Source organism: Diabrotica virgifera, chromosome 3 (assembly GCF_917563875.1).
Source record: "Diabrotica virgifera virgifera chromosome 3, PGI_DIABVI_V3a".
Classification (NCBI taxonomy): domain Eukaryota; kingdom Metazoa; phylum Arthropoda; class Insecta; order Coleoptera; family Chrysomelidae; genus Diabrotica; species Diabrotica virgifera.
Genome location: NC_065445.1, coordinates 156,444,255 through 156,460,680, shown reverse-complemented (window position 1 = coordinate 156,460,680; position 16,426 = coordinate 156,444,255). Strand labels below are relative to the sequence as shown.

Sequence of the window (16,426 nt, the reverse complement as noted above, 5' to 3'; positions counted from 1 at the left end):
ATTATTAGTCTCTACAATCGTACTTAAGCATATACAAATATGTGGTGGATTTGACAAATATTCAAAATATCACGATAAAAACTGACTTCAAAAAAGTACCAAGAGGCAAAAAAGTTTTAAAAACATTGTGTTTAATAGTACCACAATAATAATTCAATTGTAACTTACACAAAAGTTTGGGGGGGTTTAAACGAACAAAACCCCCATAAAATTTGTATGGGGTGTCGGGTGTCCAAATTTCACTATACAGTGGAACCTCGATTATCTGTCTCTCTATTAACTGTCACCTCTGTTAACCGTTTTGTAAGAGAGACTAAAAACTTTTTTTACAGTCACCTTCTGTTTTCATATGATATTTTTTGACATGTTTTGTAGTAAATTCAATTATCTATTTACTACAAAACATGTCAAAATTTACATGTGAAAACAGAGATGACCCTAAAAATGGTTTTTCGTCTCCTACAAAATTCATGAAAAAGCAGATAGGAGGTATTGTCACATCACCGACGATATACCAGAAGTATATGTGGCCATACCAAATAATACATCCTTGATAAATATAAACATTTTTATTGCACAAAATCTTGTCATATATTTTTTTCCATAATCATCACTAGGATGATGATTCATTTGTATTGAATTGTACATTGCAATTCTCTGATGTTTGGGAAAAAGGGCTTAAGTCAGAATTGCACATCGATAATGTTTTGATGATTTCTGGACCAGAAAAATCGGCTCTTTTTATTGGTACATACAGTTTAAGTCTGCAACACTTTTTTTATAGTCCAGAAATCATCAAAACATTATTGATGTGCAATTCTGACTTAAGCCCTTTTTGCCAAACATCAGAGAATTACAATCTGGTCATAACTGACCAATGAGCAAATTTAATTTAACCTAAATTACTACTGTTCCTTAAAATGAAGAGCTTACCCCATAGCGTCTCTTATCTAATCTAACAAGATCGTGCACTATTCTAACATACACAGGCACACAAGCACTACGCTCTGCTTTTCACTATCACCTATCACTCAAACTAGTTCAAAAGGCTTTGTCCTCTTCAATCTTCTAGTTTGTCCAGTAGTAGATATCGATGAGTGTGGATTTCCTCAATATTCTCATACTTATGAAGTTGTTGTTGCTCATTACTTCCTGCTATCTTCTTGATGACTATATTATCCAGGTTCCATTCCTAGGTCTTGATATTTGTTTATAAAGTAATATCTTATTATGCATCGACAATGTTTAGTTTCTTCCAACTAGTCAATACACTTTTTATAGGTATCTTTCTTTTGCCTTTCATAGCCACAACAAGGCTATAATACGTTTCCTTCCTGGTTTTTTTGTAGACCACTTTCAGCTGATTCTAAAAAATTAAAATGAATGGTAATTTTTCTATTCTTTACAATTAAAAATCAAAAGAAATAGGTACTACTATTTACAGGTAATAATATGCATAAATAATTCGTTTCCTAAAGAATACAGAAAATTGAAAACGTTTTTATAATACTTACATAATTGTTTAAACAAAAGAGACCCAGCCAGAGCAAAACGCAAAACTAACAGACAGAACTGCAAAAAAAGCCACTAATTTCCATTTTCCCACCCCCTTATCTTATATGCATTTTCCAATCAAAATTTTTAGGTTGTCATGAACATGAAAGACTCAACCTCAACAAATAATAATAAACAAAAAGCTCTACTTCCACTTCCCGCCAAATGGACACAGGTTGGTGACACTGAATTCACGCCAAATAAATGAAAAAATAGAACAATTTTCTTTTTCTTCACGTGAAGTTTATAACGAACAAACTAAGGTCCGCTTGCCACTATGCTAAATTTAGTACTAAAAATATTGTATCTACAAATTAGATGCGCGCGCCGATTTAGTACTAAAAATTAAAACATGTTCTAATTTCTTGTACTAAAATTGACACAATATTAAAAAGTGAGTATTCGCGGTGTGCGGAAAGGGAAACGAGAAACGACCCTGCGCGAGTCGCGGAGAAATATTGCAACTATCTTAAATAATTCATATTGTCAATTGAAATTGTCAAATTGACGTATATTTCATACCTTCTGTCAATGAAGCAGAAAAATTATATATTGCTCCACAATATTGATATGATATGCAATTATTATATAAAGGTAAATTTAATTAATTGTATTTTGCTTGCAGTACTGCATTTTAATAACTAATTTTATTTACTACATACAATTGTTGATGTTTTCATAACATAACCTGAATCTTATTTTTTCTTCTTATTATTTTTTTGGACTATGGCCTTGACAATTATCCAGTAACCAGGACTAATATAATTGGCCAATATAATTAAAAGTGCGAATAATAGTACAGAGCGTAGAAATAGGGGTCGCTTTGCCGAACTTGCACGGTCCCAATATGTTGTATATTACTTTTGTTTTGTTTATACATGATAGAAGTGTATCGTGTTTTTTTTCTTAATTGCTAACATCATTGTAATTACGGCTGCTGCACATAATTTCAGCTTTCGCTTCCTGTTATTGTTCGCATTCATTATCTGCCTCTTTAGCTCTTTATTTTGTTTACTCAAAAATAGGATTAGAAAGGTTTAAAATACTTCTTCAACATCAATATTATCAATATAAAATTAGTAGAACGCATGCCTACATGCTGATTATAATTCGGATAGTTGCAAACACAAACTTGGCACAAACTGACATTTTTCATGCTAAATCGACTCGCGCAACTAACCAATATTTTTAGTACTGAAATCAGTACTGAAATTAGTATAATGGCAAACGGATCTTAGATGTCAAAGTGTGCTTTAACACGTCAAATTTGGCCTTGAATAACTTTGTCAATTTATTGTTCAATTTATTGTTGATGTAAAGTGGACTTACAAATGGGAAGAAAAAGAGAAGAAGAGACGATCTACTAAGGGCCGGTGGGCCGGTACTTTATGCCTCGATTAACAACCCGTTAGTTAAGGAGGTTTAATCGGGACCTCTTTAGGGTCTCTTGCGTTGTAATAAATACAATTACAGTATTACAAGTATTATAATAATTAAAATAAGTATAATAATAATTATAATTGCATTTATTACAAGGCAAGAGACCCTAAAGAGGTCTCGATTAAACCTCCGTTAACTAAAGGGCTGTTAATCGAGGCATAAAGTACCGGCCCTAAGGGCCGGTACTTTATGTCCCGGTTAAACCTCGGTTAGCTAACCGGGGTTTAATCGGGACAGAAAAGTACCTCATAGGGCCTCTTGCGTTGTAATAAAAGCAATTATAATTATTATTATAATTATTTATGAATATAATAATAAGTATAATTGCGTTTATGTCTATGTTATGCATATATTTATGTCCCGATTAAACCCCGGTTAACTAACCGGCTGTTAACGGAGACATAAAGTACCGGGCCTAAAGCTAAATACCTAACCTATTTATAATGCTGAAATTTACAGGTTTCAAGTTTAAGGCCCGGTACTTTATGTCTCGATTAACAGCCAGTTAGTTAACGGAGGTTTAATCGGGACCTCATTAGGGTCTCTTGCGTTATAATAAATGCAATTATAATTATTATTATACTTATTTATAATTATAATAATACCTGTAATTTGTAATTGCATTTATTACAACGCAAGAGACCCTAATGAGGTCTCGATTAAACCTCCGTTAACTAACGGGCTGTTAATCAAGACATAAAAGTACCGGGCCTTAATGTAGAGCATAATTATGTAGAGTAGAAACGCAGAAACCAAACTGGAGGTGGATCAGTAAATAATTTCTGGTATTTTAGAGAAGACAGCAATTGCAATTTTCAAGCATATCTAAAATCTGCCAAAATCTTTGTCACTCACTGATTGACTTAATGGCCATTAGGGAAGAAATATTAGCCCACAGGTCCAGTAATTGAAGAAATAATAAATTCCACTGATCACTGATAGTAAGAAGTATTAAAAGAAAAACATTTAGTGAATGATGAATTACGGGATATATATAAGGCCAATAGTAGACAGGATGTCTCCTATGCAAAGGAACCAGATATTTTGGATAAACAGGAAACAGATAGCTTGTTGAAAATCCTTGTAGGTGAGTCAAAGTATGTGTATTACTGTACCTAGTAAATGAAAAACAAGAATAAAAAGCCTGGACTGTGGTCTGATAATTTTATTCTGCTTCTGTTTTTTTAATGAGATTTTGTTAATAATTGTTATACAGGGTGGGCCAAAGAAAACAGTCCACCTCGATATTTGGCAGTAGTTATTAGATTTTAAGGAAATGACGAAACAGGTCGATTTTTGTTCTAAGGGGGACATTTTTACGAAACACCTCTATCATTTCGTCGCTTGGATGCAGAAGTAGTCTAAGTCACAAGATGTGAATTTTACAGGAGAGCATTTTTTTGTTTGTTTTCCAGCGCTACTTAACATAGGCTAGTTCAAGATTTGACCAATATGTCGCTAGCTGTAAAGATGGACCTACAATACTTCTGCATCCAATGTAACGATGCTTTTACTTTTAAATGGACATAAAATATCAAATTAGAAAAAATGGACATAGGCTACTTCTACATCCATGCGCTGATTTGTCAATCCTCTCCCTTCCACTTCCTTTCCAAACCCCTTATTTGTAAATAGGGAATATAACATATGCGGCACATCATTAGTAAGGCCTTGAGATGGAGCATTCAGACATAATGATCGTTCACAATTTTTTTTCGATATTTGCACAGTCTTTGCAAAAAAACTTTTAATATATTTGAAGCACAACACCTATTTATGTACTATGACATGTTAGCAAACCATAGGCATTAAGTTTCATTTTTAAGAGGTGTTATACTTCAAATCAATTAACAGTTTTTTGCAAAGACGGTGCAAATGTCGAAAGAAAAAACTTGGACGGTCGTTATGTCTGAATACTCCATCTAAATGCCTTTCTAATGATGTGCCGCACATGGTATATTTTCTATTTAAAAATAAGGGGTTGGGGAAATGAAAAGGAGTGAGTTGACAAATGACGGATGTAGGTATCGTAAAAAATGTACCTCTTAGAACAAAAATCGACCTGTTTCGTCATTTCCTTAAAACCTAATGATTACTACCAAATATCAAGATGTACTGTTTTCTTTGCCCCATCCTGTATACATAACCCTCAAAAGATTTTTTTCTTTGCAGGTGAGTGCATTCTTGATTATATAAAAGCCATTCAGTGGGGCAGAACCCATGAAAAAGATGCCATAGGCCCATAGACAGCGCCGGATAAAGGGGCGGGCGAGCCGGGCGACCGCCCGGGGCGCCGAATTTCGAGGGGCGCCAAATTTTGAAGGACGCCGATACAAAAATATATTTTTTTTCATTCATTATTTTTTTTTTGATTTTATATATTAACATTGAACATTTTTCCTATGACATTGTTTGAATAATTCTGTTATTTATAAGAAAAATATTTCTATCTATAGTCAGAATTCATAATTCAAAAAAAAGATTAATAGACTAAAACCAAAGCTCACTAATAAATATAATGCAACCTAAGAATTGTTAAGGTTTTTATCACTCATACAAAATTAATGCAGACAAATTCTTTTTACGATCTACAAAGGTTGTTCATTTTTTAGGTCATTTTGTCACGTAGGTATCACATATTTCAACAATCTACTTTAAAAATGGACGAAGATCAAATTTTAAATTATCAACAAAATTATGAATAGTCAGAGTGATACTATATACCTACTGGTGCCTATGTCGTAAAACTCTTTGGTTAAATAATTTTGTCTTTCTGTAAATTTGCATTAACACTGGTGCGTATGCTTTAAAGTGGAATAAAAAAAGTTTTGTAAAATATTGGTTGGGGAATTAATAAATTTTTATTATTTTTCCGTTACATAAATTTTGGTAAGTATCCACGTAATAAAAAAAATAAATGAGTAATTAAATTTATGGTAGGAAATCATAATATTAACTTATTGCACATGAGGTAAACGACGAGAATTTTGAACATTTGAAGTGCTTTTTTAAAATCATTATTCTCATCGGTCTTAGTAATTAAATTTACCTATTCTTTCATTGTAAAGTGATTCATTTCTTCTTTTAAAAATTTTTTTCTACCAATCTGTGTATGTATGAATTAGGAATGACAAGTTCTTCTTCATATGAATGTATAGAAACCTATTTCGAATACTTTGTAAGAGTTAAGATGTTTTATTTTTTGCATAAAAAACTGCGCGTCGTATGAAAAAAAGGGTAAATTTTTTGTCACAAATTGAACGAGTAATTCAAAATGATTTTTTATTTGAAATATTAAATCGTCAGTTTGTTAGAAAAATTACAACAGCCCGTTTATCGGAAACAAAACATTTGCGGACATACGTTTATAGAGCAAACTGTCATCATTTTTTCATGTAGAATTATCCCTCAAAGTTTGTCGCACTTGTTTAGAAACACCCTGTATCCTTTCTAATTTCCATAGTTTTCAGTGTATTCCTTCACTCAACCGTTCCCTCCAGTTCTTTCTGTTTTGCCAGTCCCCTTGCTGCAGATTTCTTCTTTCCATTGCTTCGTCCACTTCACCTCTGAAAGATCTTCGGGCCTGCCTTTCTTTCTTCTTCCTACCGGGCTCCACTAAATTATTCTGTTGATCCAACGTTTTTTGTCTGCCTTTCTTCTTGTACGTACCAGGTTAATTCCTTCTGTTCTATTAGTCTATTATATCTGAGTTCATTTCCATTCCTTTCTTAATCTCTTTGTTATTTATTCGATCTCTTTTCGTTGCTCTTAGCTTTAGCTGGTACTCACAGCTTTTCCTTAGAGATTCCATCTCTGTTGCTCTTTTTTTTTGGTTTTCTTATTTATTATACAATTTTCACACCCATAAGTTAGGATACTTCTTGTCATGGTGTGATATATTCTTCTTCTTGTTTTTATACTGATGTTCTTGTCCAACAATACCGGGTTAATTTTAAAAATTTTCATATGCAGTCTCTTGTTTGTCCTAGTCTATGTTTTATATTATCTTCTTTAGTTGTTCCTTTGTTTGATATTATGAAACCTAAATACTTGTACTTGTCTGTTCCTTTGATTTGTTTACCTTCGTCTATTTCCAGATTCTTTTGTTATTGGTATACCCATTCCTTCGCACTTTCTTCTCCATTGTTTCAGGGTTTTTTTCCAGGAATATTTAAAATAGGAAAGGGAAATGGAACAGCCTTGTAGCAGTCTATTTTTCATCTTAAATATTGCATATATTAAAAACTGCATATTCTATTGTACGTTTTGATAGCTACTTTGTTCTTCTTGTATAGTGCTTATACTGCTTTTATTAATATTCGTGGAACTTCGAGGTCTTCCATTGTTTCCCACAGCCTTAGTTCTAGGTATCGAGGCATAGACCTACTCATTATATAATAGAACAATGAATGATTTTCAATTGAAATGAGATGATTGTAGAGGCCAAGGATATGACATAACGGCCCTAACATGAAGGTAAGAAATAAAGGTGTACAAGCTCGTGTCTGCAAAGAATATCCTCTGCATTGGGGATGCAGATTGTGCGCTTGCAGTGCGCACAATCAACATTTTTTTTTGTATTGTAAAAGTACAATGTTATACATTTTTTCTGTTTGTTGGCAATGTGCATTTATCTTTATCTTTCGTCTCGCTCCTTCGTTGCTTGAATTTAAAATGCGCTTGTTATGCTACGCCATATGTTGCATAAGCTATAAATAATAACTGACTATTGTACTATTTTTTGATTAAATATATTGTTACATAGTTCTTTATAATGAAATTTTGATTTTTTGCCTTTTTTTTGCCATTTTTTTTTATATTTGCAGTATATAATATTTCGTATGAAAGGGCGCCAAATTTTGTTTTGCCCGGAGCGCTCAAAACCCTGGAACCGGCCCTGGATACATGGGTTGTCGATGGCACTTTTAAAAGTGCTCCGAATCTGTGGTACCAACTATGGATTATACATGGGGTCTTTCACAACAGAACATTACCATTCATGTACACATTTTTGCCAAACAAAAATGAGCGGAGTTACGAGAGAAGTTTGATTAAAATTTTCGAAAAAATCGATATCATTCGACCTGGAGCAAGACCTAATACAATCGTAATTGATTTTGAGATGGCAGTTGTTAACACTTTTAGACGATTAGTGCCCAATATTAGAGTTCACGGTTGCTTCTTTCATTTTTGTCAAGCAATATGGCGTAAAGTGCAGCAGTTAGGTTTAACACAACTTTACAGAGATGAACAATTTTTTAAAACCTTAATAAAATCATTTTGTGCTCTTTCGTTCGTGCCACCAGCAGAGGTTTCTCAAGTATTAGAACTATTGAAGACCGAGTTAATTGATAGCTTTGGAGAAGACGAAAGATGCCACAGTTTTATCGACTACTTTATTCCCTAATAACACAAAACATTCCATGAATGTTCCTAGAATGTACACACAGGACATTGAAAACATTCCTGGAATGTCCCCAAATGCACACGAATGTCCCTGGAAAGTCCCAGGAAAGTGCTGTGTCAGCATTTTAAATATTCTTAGAATGTTCTGTTGGAACATTCCATGAATGTCTACGAATGTTCTTTGGACATTCACAGTCTATTTTTTAGACTGAATGTCTTGTTGGAACATTCCATGAATGTTCTTTGGACATTCACAGTATATTTTTAGACTGAATGTCTTGTTAGAACATTCCATGAATGTCTACGAACATTCTTTGAACATTCACAGTATATTTTTTAGACATTCACTGAAATATATCGTCAGTAATGTGACAATACCTCCTATATGTTTTTTCATGAGGTTTGCAGGAGACGAAAAACATTTTTTAAGGTCACTTTCTGTTTTCGTACGTATTCTGACTTTTTTTGTAGTAAATAGATAGTTGAATTTACTGCAAAACAAGTCAAAAAATATATGAAAACAGGAGGTGGCCGAAACAAGTTTTTAGTCTATCTTACAAATCTCTTGAAAAAAAAAACAGATAGGAGGTATTGTCACATCACTGACGATATGTGGCCATACCAAATAATACATCCTTGATAAATATAAACATTTTTATTGCAAAAAATCTTTACATACATTTTTTAATGTAATTTACTGATATTCCTAAATATTATAAAAAAATGTGTCACATTTGCTTTGTAAACCTTTCTTTTGCTTTTCGTAGCCACATATTCCGTTTCCTTTCTGGTTTTTTGTAGACCACTTCTCTCAGCTGATTCTAAAAGAAAATAAATTAAAAGGTAATTTTTCTATCCTTTACAATTAACAATCAGAAGAAATATTATTTACAGGTAATAATACGCATAAATAATAATAATAAAAAAATAAATATTAAATAATATTTTAATAAATAATAAATAATATTTAATAAATAAAATAATAATAATGAACATTTTGTATTTTGACAACGACATCCGATGTGGAAGTAGAAACCTTAATAAAATTATTTTTTCAAGTAAATTGTGGCTTATTTCCCCATTAGAATAGTTAATTACAAAAAAGCCACAAAGAAATAGATTTTTCACAAACAAATAAGTATTTAGTATTCATTATATTTATTGTTTTTATTATTTACTTTAATGTCCTACTGGTACATTATTGACAAATAATGACATTTCGAAGTCTGTTAAGTAAGATATAACGCCCTTGGGCATTAAATTTAAATAACGACTTAGATACTGTCAAGTTGACAAATATCAACCTAAGTAAAACTATGGTTACCACAATTACGTTACTACTGTTACTGGTAAATGTACTTATTTAAAAACTAATCAATTCAAAATTCATTCAAATTTTTCGCATATAAAGAATAATTTAGTCGGACATTAAACGTTGAAGGCACCACAGGTATTATAATAATAACGCTTTCGGTCAACGTATATCCCTCAGGACGAAGGCCCTTGTTAAAAACACCATTGACCTCAAGCGTTATTATCCTTATAATACCCTTGGTACCTTAATAACTGTAACATAAGATTATACCTTAATTCTTGTTTTCTATTTCTGATGTTTTTATTTATTTACATTGAATATTAATATGTTTTGTTGTATAATCTACTTCACAATAATTATGTGATATATTTGACTTAAAATGAATTCAAAAATTTTTTGTAGTTGGGCAACAATGTCAACTTAGATCTCCGATGTAGATAATGAATTACAACAGTATCTATATTGTACGGACTATATTATTAATTAGGTTATGCATATACCTGTGTGACATAAGCTATTGGAACAGCACAGTCTCTCAAACGAACAGATGAAAGTGAAGTTCTGTCAATATCTTTTTCTAAAAAGTGTTTTGAACATACTCCTCTATTAACAAATCTGATCTATACTTCATGTCTTCTTCGCAGGATCTTCTGGAAAGCTAAAAATACAAAATATATGCATTACTAAGCATTATTAACAAATTTTAGTTTTAAATAAAAAATATGATTAATGAACTCACAAAATATTATAAAACAGCTTAGAAATTGTTTATTAGTATAGTCGGTTCCCCAAACTCAGACACAACTGGCTAGTGATTTTAGTAGGTAATTTTTTTTGTTTTTGGCCAATTTTGCCAAAATTACAGTAATTATTAACTATTTAGTTATTATTTTTTTTTATTTACTAAATTATTTACTAAAATCACTAGCCAGTTGTGTCTGAGACTCGGTAGTACTGAGACTGAGTTTAGCAGATCGACTATAATATTCTGTGTATTCATTAGTTGGTACTGCATATTATAGTGTGTGGTCTACCATCCTATTTATAAACGCATACATTAGCAAAAACGCAAAAAGAATTATTTTAGTTTTACAAATCCTTTTGTTATTATCTCTATTTACTATTTTAGTTAGGAATAAGCGAAGTTTGTGGCTTATTCACAATTATTATTAAAATAATAAATGGATATGACCAATTATTAACTTATAAAATAAAATAATAATTCTTCTGATTTATGCCTTTTATTCACTTTGTTATATCTACGTTACTTAAAAGATTTTTTATGAATAGTATTATTAGGGTATTAATAGTATTAATTTATTTTCTGAAATACAGGGCATGCCTTCGTTTACATATTTGCATACTAACCTTTTAATAGGGCTTTTCATTCACACTAATTCACAGTCATTTGTTTCGAGCTTCTGTCATAATTGAAACGTTATTCCTGCAGATTTTTTTATCTACATTTGTTTCTGCTACTCCAACTGCGTCAAAAACAGGACACCATTTTATGCACTATGTTAATAATACTATTAAAGCTATTATAAAAGTATCCGAATTAAAAAAATATTCTTAAAAAGCACAAATAATACAAACTATCCACGGCAAGGCAAGGCCGGGCAAGGTGGCCAAGACAGTGCTGCCGCTGAAAAATTTAGGAATGTGTACTAGATTGTACTCACTGTCGCCAACGACGGAAAAATGACACTTGACAGCCCAGAAAAGAAAAAAAAAATGACAGATAACAACCCAAAAAAGAAGAAATGACAGATGACAGGTTATTTTGTTAGATGTTAAAATAAAAGACAAAGAAATATAAATTTTATTTATATAATATACAATAAAACGTAAAACCTGTCAGTAACGGCCACTAAAAATGAAAGGACTGTTGGCCGGTATTGCCAGTTTTTGTAGTCTACATAATATAATTGGTTTGTGGAATTTTTTAACTGGCCGTTTTAGTACGGTGGCCGGTTTACACAGGTTTTGCTGTAGTTTATATTTACATTAAAACAACATAACTGAAACTTTAAATACTTATTCTCACTCTAAAAATATAGAAAACAAGAAGTGTAAGTTCTAATAAAAAAATATATACATTTTTAGATGAAAGTTAAGAAACAAATACTCTTCAGTCGAGTATTAAATCAAATACTTAAAATATTTCTTGTAGAATATTGACTAATTAACAAGGCTAGACTATTTTTTGTTTATAAACATAAACCACAATAAACATGGAGGAGCCAAGACGCAAACGGCACAACGGCAGGTGTAATAAAGTGTAAACTAAAAACAGAGTTGCCCATAACTAAAAAGACAGTTCACACAACCAACACAATAACCAAAAAGTCACTAGAAAAATCACCAAATACATAATACATCTCCTTTATTGGTTAGTATCTGTATAAAGTAAAGAAAATAGATTGTGTAATAAATGTACTAGAAATGGGTGGATAATTTACAAAATGTACTTTCGTACTCACTCGCTAAAAATGTACTAGAAATAGTACAATTGTACTAGAACGGCAGCACTGGGCCAAGATGAAATGAAAATGAAGATGCCAAGATGGCCGAAGCGAGGTCGTTGGTTGGTCGTTTTTAGTCACGTGATGCCCTCTCAAGCGCCATGCACAAACATATATGCACGGCGAATTTGAAAATGAACGCAAAAGAAATAAATATAAATAATGCCTCTCTTGGGTTTTGCATAAGTTATAAGTATTTTTTTATTAACAAAATCGCATTCCAAATTGAATATTCGCGAACAATAATTTTTATTACATTTGTATGTTTATAATATTGTATTAATTGAACTTGGGAAACTCTTTAAATTTGACACTGTAGGCCTAAAATGTCACTTAGTTTGTCTGGTATGTTATAAGTAATGTTGTATCTGAATCTGTTACACGTATGTATTATTTCGCAACTTAAAATATAGGAACATTGGTAGTATGTTCACAGAATGTCTTATGGTAACATTCCAGGAATAATTTAAACAGATGTTCACCGAATGTTCCCTAAATGTCCAGGACATTCAAATATTGATAGAACTTTGGTAGTACATTCCTGGAATGTTGTGTGTTGTTAGGGTTACAACCTGGGTTGGACGTACACTTCTGCCAAGAAATCCATATTATGCAATTGACATGTGGAATTGCAATAATATTACTCTGGAAGGGTTACCAAGAACAACAAATTCAGCGGAATCCTTTCACCATGCATTTAATAGCATGTTCAGTTGCCGCCATCCTAATCCATACATATTGATAGAAAAGCTAATCAAAGAGCAGCTGAGACAAGATTTGATTAGTAGCCTTCTCGAGGCAGGACTAGAGGAGGTACAAGATAATAGGTACCAGAGGGCAAATGGAAGATTAGCAAACTTACTAAGAAATTATAATAATATGAATGTGGGCCAATTCTTAGAAGAATGTGGCCAACATATTACTTATAATGTGTAAGTCCCTAATCTTCTTTAGCCCTTTTCTATTATTGAACTTTAAGCCGGGTTGACATTACTAGTGAATGACGAACGTGGCTTATACGCTTACGTATTTTGCCCGTGCTATTGTTAGATATTTTATTATCTATTTTCAAACTCGCGAGCAGTACATTTGTATTATTTATGCATTGCATAGCAATACAAATGTACTGCTCGAGTTTGAAAATAGCTAATAAAATATCTTACAATAGCACGGGCAAATTACGTAAGCGTGAGCCACGTTCGTTATTCACTAGTAATGTCAACCCGGATTTAAACATAGGCCTTCCCCAAATCTTTCCATAATCTGTCTGTCCTCGGCTGTGCTTTTCCAGTGAGTTCCTGCAGCTTTTACAATATCGTCCCTCTATTGCATCTGAGGTCTTTATCTTCTTCCTGTCCACGGTCTCCAGTTTTGTATTTCAGCATTCCATCTTTTTATCTTCCTGTCTCGCATTGTGGCCCGCAGATCTAAACTTTCACACTGTTATATTTTCAGTTACATTTTTTACTTTTGTTTTCTCCCTTATTCATTTGTTTGATTTTCTGCCTTGCAGTTTTATTCACAACATGGATCTTTGCATTTTTCTCTGGGTTATTTCTATTTTGTTTATGTTGACCTTTGTTAATGTCCATGTTTCTGAGCCATACGTCAGAACACTGATCAACTACATGGGTTTGTGTATTTGTGCTTTTTAGTATCCATCGTAACTTTCCAAACGCTGCCCACGCCAATCTGATTTTTCTTTGTACTTCAATTGTTATTGTTTATAATTGGATCTCTTTATTAGCTTTAATTATTTGACACAGGTAGATATATATTCTTCAACAACCTCAATATATACGTTATTTATATTCATATTTATTCTATCATTATATTTGTTTTACTCATGTTCATTTTTTTAAATAAATACATTAAATACATTTTGTACCTACACTTTTATTAAATACATATTTGTATTTTTTTAGGGAATTTTCCAAGATATATATATATACAATATATACATATATGTATAATATCAATTTACAAATTATTGGGGTAACAGCTCAAATGGAAGACTCAGTGTACTCTTTTCTACGATTCCAATATGTTGTTAAGAGTCGTTAACATCATTAGGGACGCAGTTTGAGATTTTAGTCGACGATGTTATAGGTATATGTGCAAAAAAGCGGCATTAACAAAACGAATTGCAGTGAATGTTATTAAAAATGAAAAATATAACTACCTATAATACATATAACGATGCAAAAAACCACTAATTATTAAAATCTTTTAAAATTCGTTGCACAGAAAGGTTTTAGAGACAATTATATCAATGAAACCTTTCTGTGCGACGAATTTTAAAAGATTTTAATAATTAGTGGTATTTTAATAATATTCACTGCAATTCTTTTTGTTAATGCCGCTTTTTTTCACATATATAACATTGTTGACTAAAATCTCAAACTGCGTCCCTATGATGTTAATGACTGTTAACGAAATATTGGAATCGTAGAAAAGAGTACACTGAGTCTTCCATTTCAGCTGTTACTAACATTTCAGCTAATTAACTAATCAGCTGTGATCATTTCTAGTTTGTGTATATATAATATTTACAGTCAGCGCCAACATACTAGACACATAGGAACATTGAGCCATTACAGTCCCGGAACCTTCACTTGTTGCAATGAACCTTCACTTGTTTAGAACGTCAGATTAATATGACAGGGATGAAAATCACATCTGAGAACGGACCGGATTAGCCCATAAGCGTAGCATTTAGGTACCTCCCCATGTGTCTAGTACGGTGACTCTTACTGTATATACATATACAGTGATGAGCACGCTAATAACTGGCAGAATAGCGCAAAAGATGGAAAACATAATACATTGCGAAACAAAAAGAGATGAAACTCGTGGAGGTGAAAATTATTGTTATAAACGTATACAGTGAATAGCATGCTAATAACCGGCAAAATAGCACAAAAGATGGAAAACATAATAAACAAAAAACCTACATTGCGAAACAAAAAGAGATGAACCTAGTGGAGATGGAAATGATCGTTATAAAAGTATAAATTAACATTACATTACATAGTTTCCCACCTTTAGACAGACGTATCAGAGGAGTATGACAACTGTCACTGTGACAGAAGAATTTTGTAAAATACTCCTGTCACAGACCACTAAAGGTGGGAAACTGTGTAATGTAATGTTATTTTATAAGTTTATAACGATCATTTCCACCTCCACTAGTTTCATCTCTTTTTGTTTCGTAATGTATTATGATTTCCATCTTTTGCGCTATTTTGCCGGTTATTAGCGTGCTCATCACTGTATATAATTAACATTATATTACATAGATTCCCACCTGTAGACATCTGTGACAGGAATATTTTATAAAATTCTATTGTCACAGTGATAGTTGTCATACTCCTCTGATAAGTCTAAAGGTGGGAAACTATGTAATGTAATGGTAATTTATATGTTTATAACGATAATTTCCACCTCCACTAGTTGCATCTCTTTTTGTTTCGCAATGTACTATGTTTTCCATCTTTTGCGTTATTTTGCCAGTTATTAGCGCGCTCATCACTATAGGTATATAAATTTATGTTGTACTTTTTCACTGTCATCAATATACTTGTAATATTTACCTAACTATGTATAAGGTCAGAAACTCATTCTTTGGTAATATCTGTACCACAGCATAGAAAACGCAACAGCAGTGACACACTAGTAGGCGGGAAAAGTTCGCGCACTATTACGGCGCAGATCGTCGGCCATTTTGTGCGTAGTACCAGACAATGTAGAAAATCGACAGTGTTGCCGATTTGTACATAATTATCAGATTTACTGAACTTTTATGACATTCTGATAATATTAAATATTTTTTAACATAATTTTATACGTATGCCTGTAAGAATTATGTCAATAATTGGGACATAACACAAAATATTGACGATGAATGGAGATTGTATTGTTAATCTTTTGCATAAATTCCAGAAATTATTCAAAAAGAATCTCTCACGAGTAATAAAGTTGGTGACATCGGCAACACTGATGAACTAACACATCACATCACCACTGAGATGTACTACGCGAAAAACGGCGACCCTGTACTTTTTAACTTCAAAGGCGGCATCAGGGAGTGTCCTTGCTGGTTTCGTTTATTATGCTGTGTCTGTACTCTAGAAAGCTTACACATGTGCTTTATTAAAGTTTTGTTGAGTGTTATGATGAGTAGGGG

The 16,426-nt window shown here is 32.4% G+C and overlaps 2 long non-coding RNA genes across 2 annotated transcripts; one reads left to right on the top strand and one right to left on the bottom strand.

Annotated features, from left to right (window-relative positions):
- The first annotated feature begins 780 nt into the window (after nucleotides 1–780).
- LOC126882159 (uncharacterized) lies at nucleotides 781–5,358 on the top strand. Its single transcript, XR_007697186.1, has 3 exons — nucleotides 781–1,729; nucleotides 3,789–4,081; nucleotides 5,167–5,358. It is a non-coding gene; the product is annotated as an uncharacterized LOC126882159 (long non-coding RNA).
- A 3,682-nt stretch (nucleotides 5,359–9,040) lies between these two features.
- Nucleotides 9,041–11,343, bottom strand: LOC126882145 (uncharacterized). The gene is made up of 3 exons (XR_007697169.1): nucleotides 11,084–11,343; nucleotides 10,216–10,373; nucleotides 9,041–9,221 (listed from the first exon to the last, which is right to left on the bottom strand). It is a non-coding gene; the product is annotated as an uncharacterized LOC126882145 (long non-coding RNA).
- Nucleotides 11,344–16,426: the final 5,083 nt, after the last annotated feature.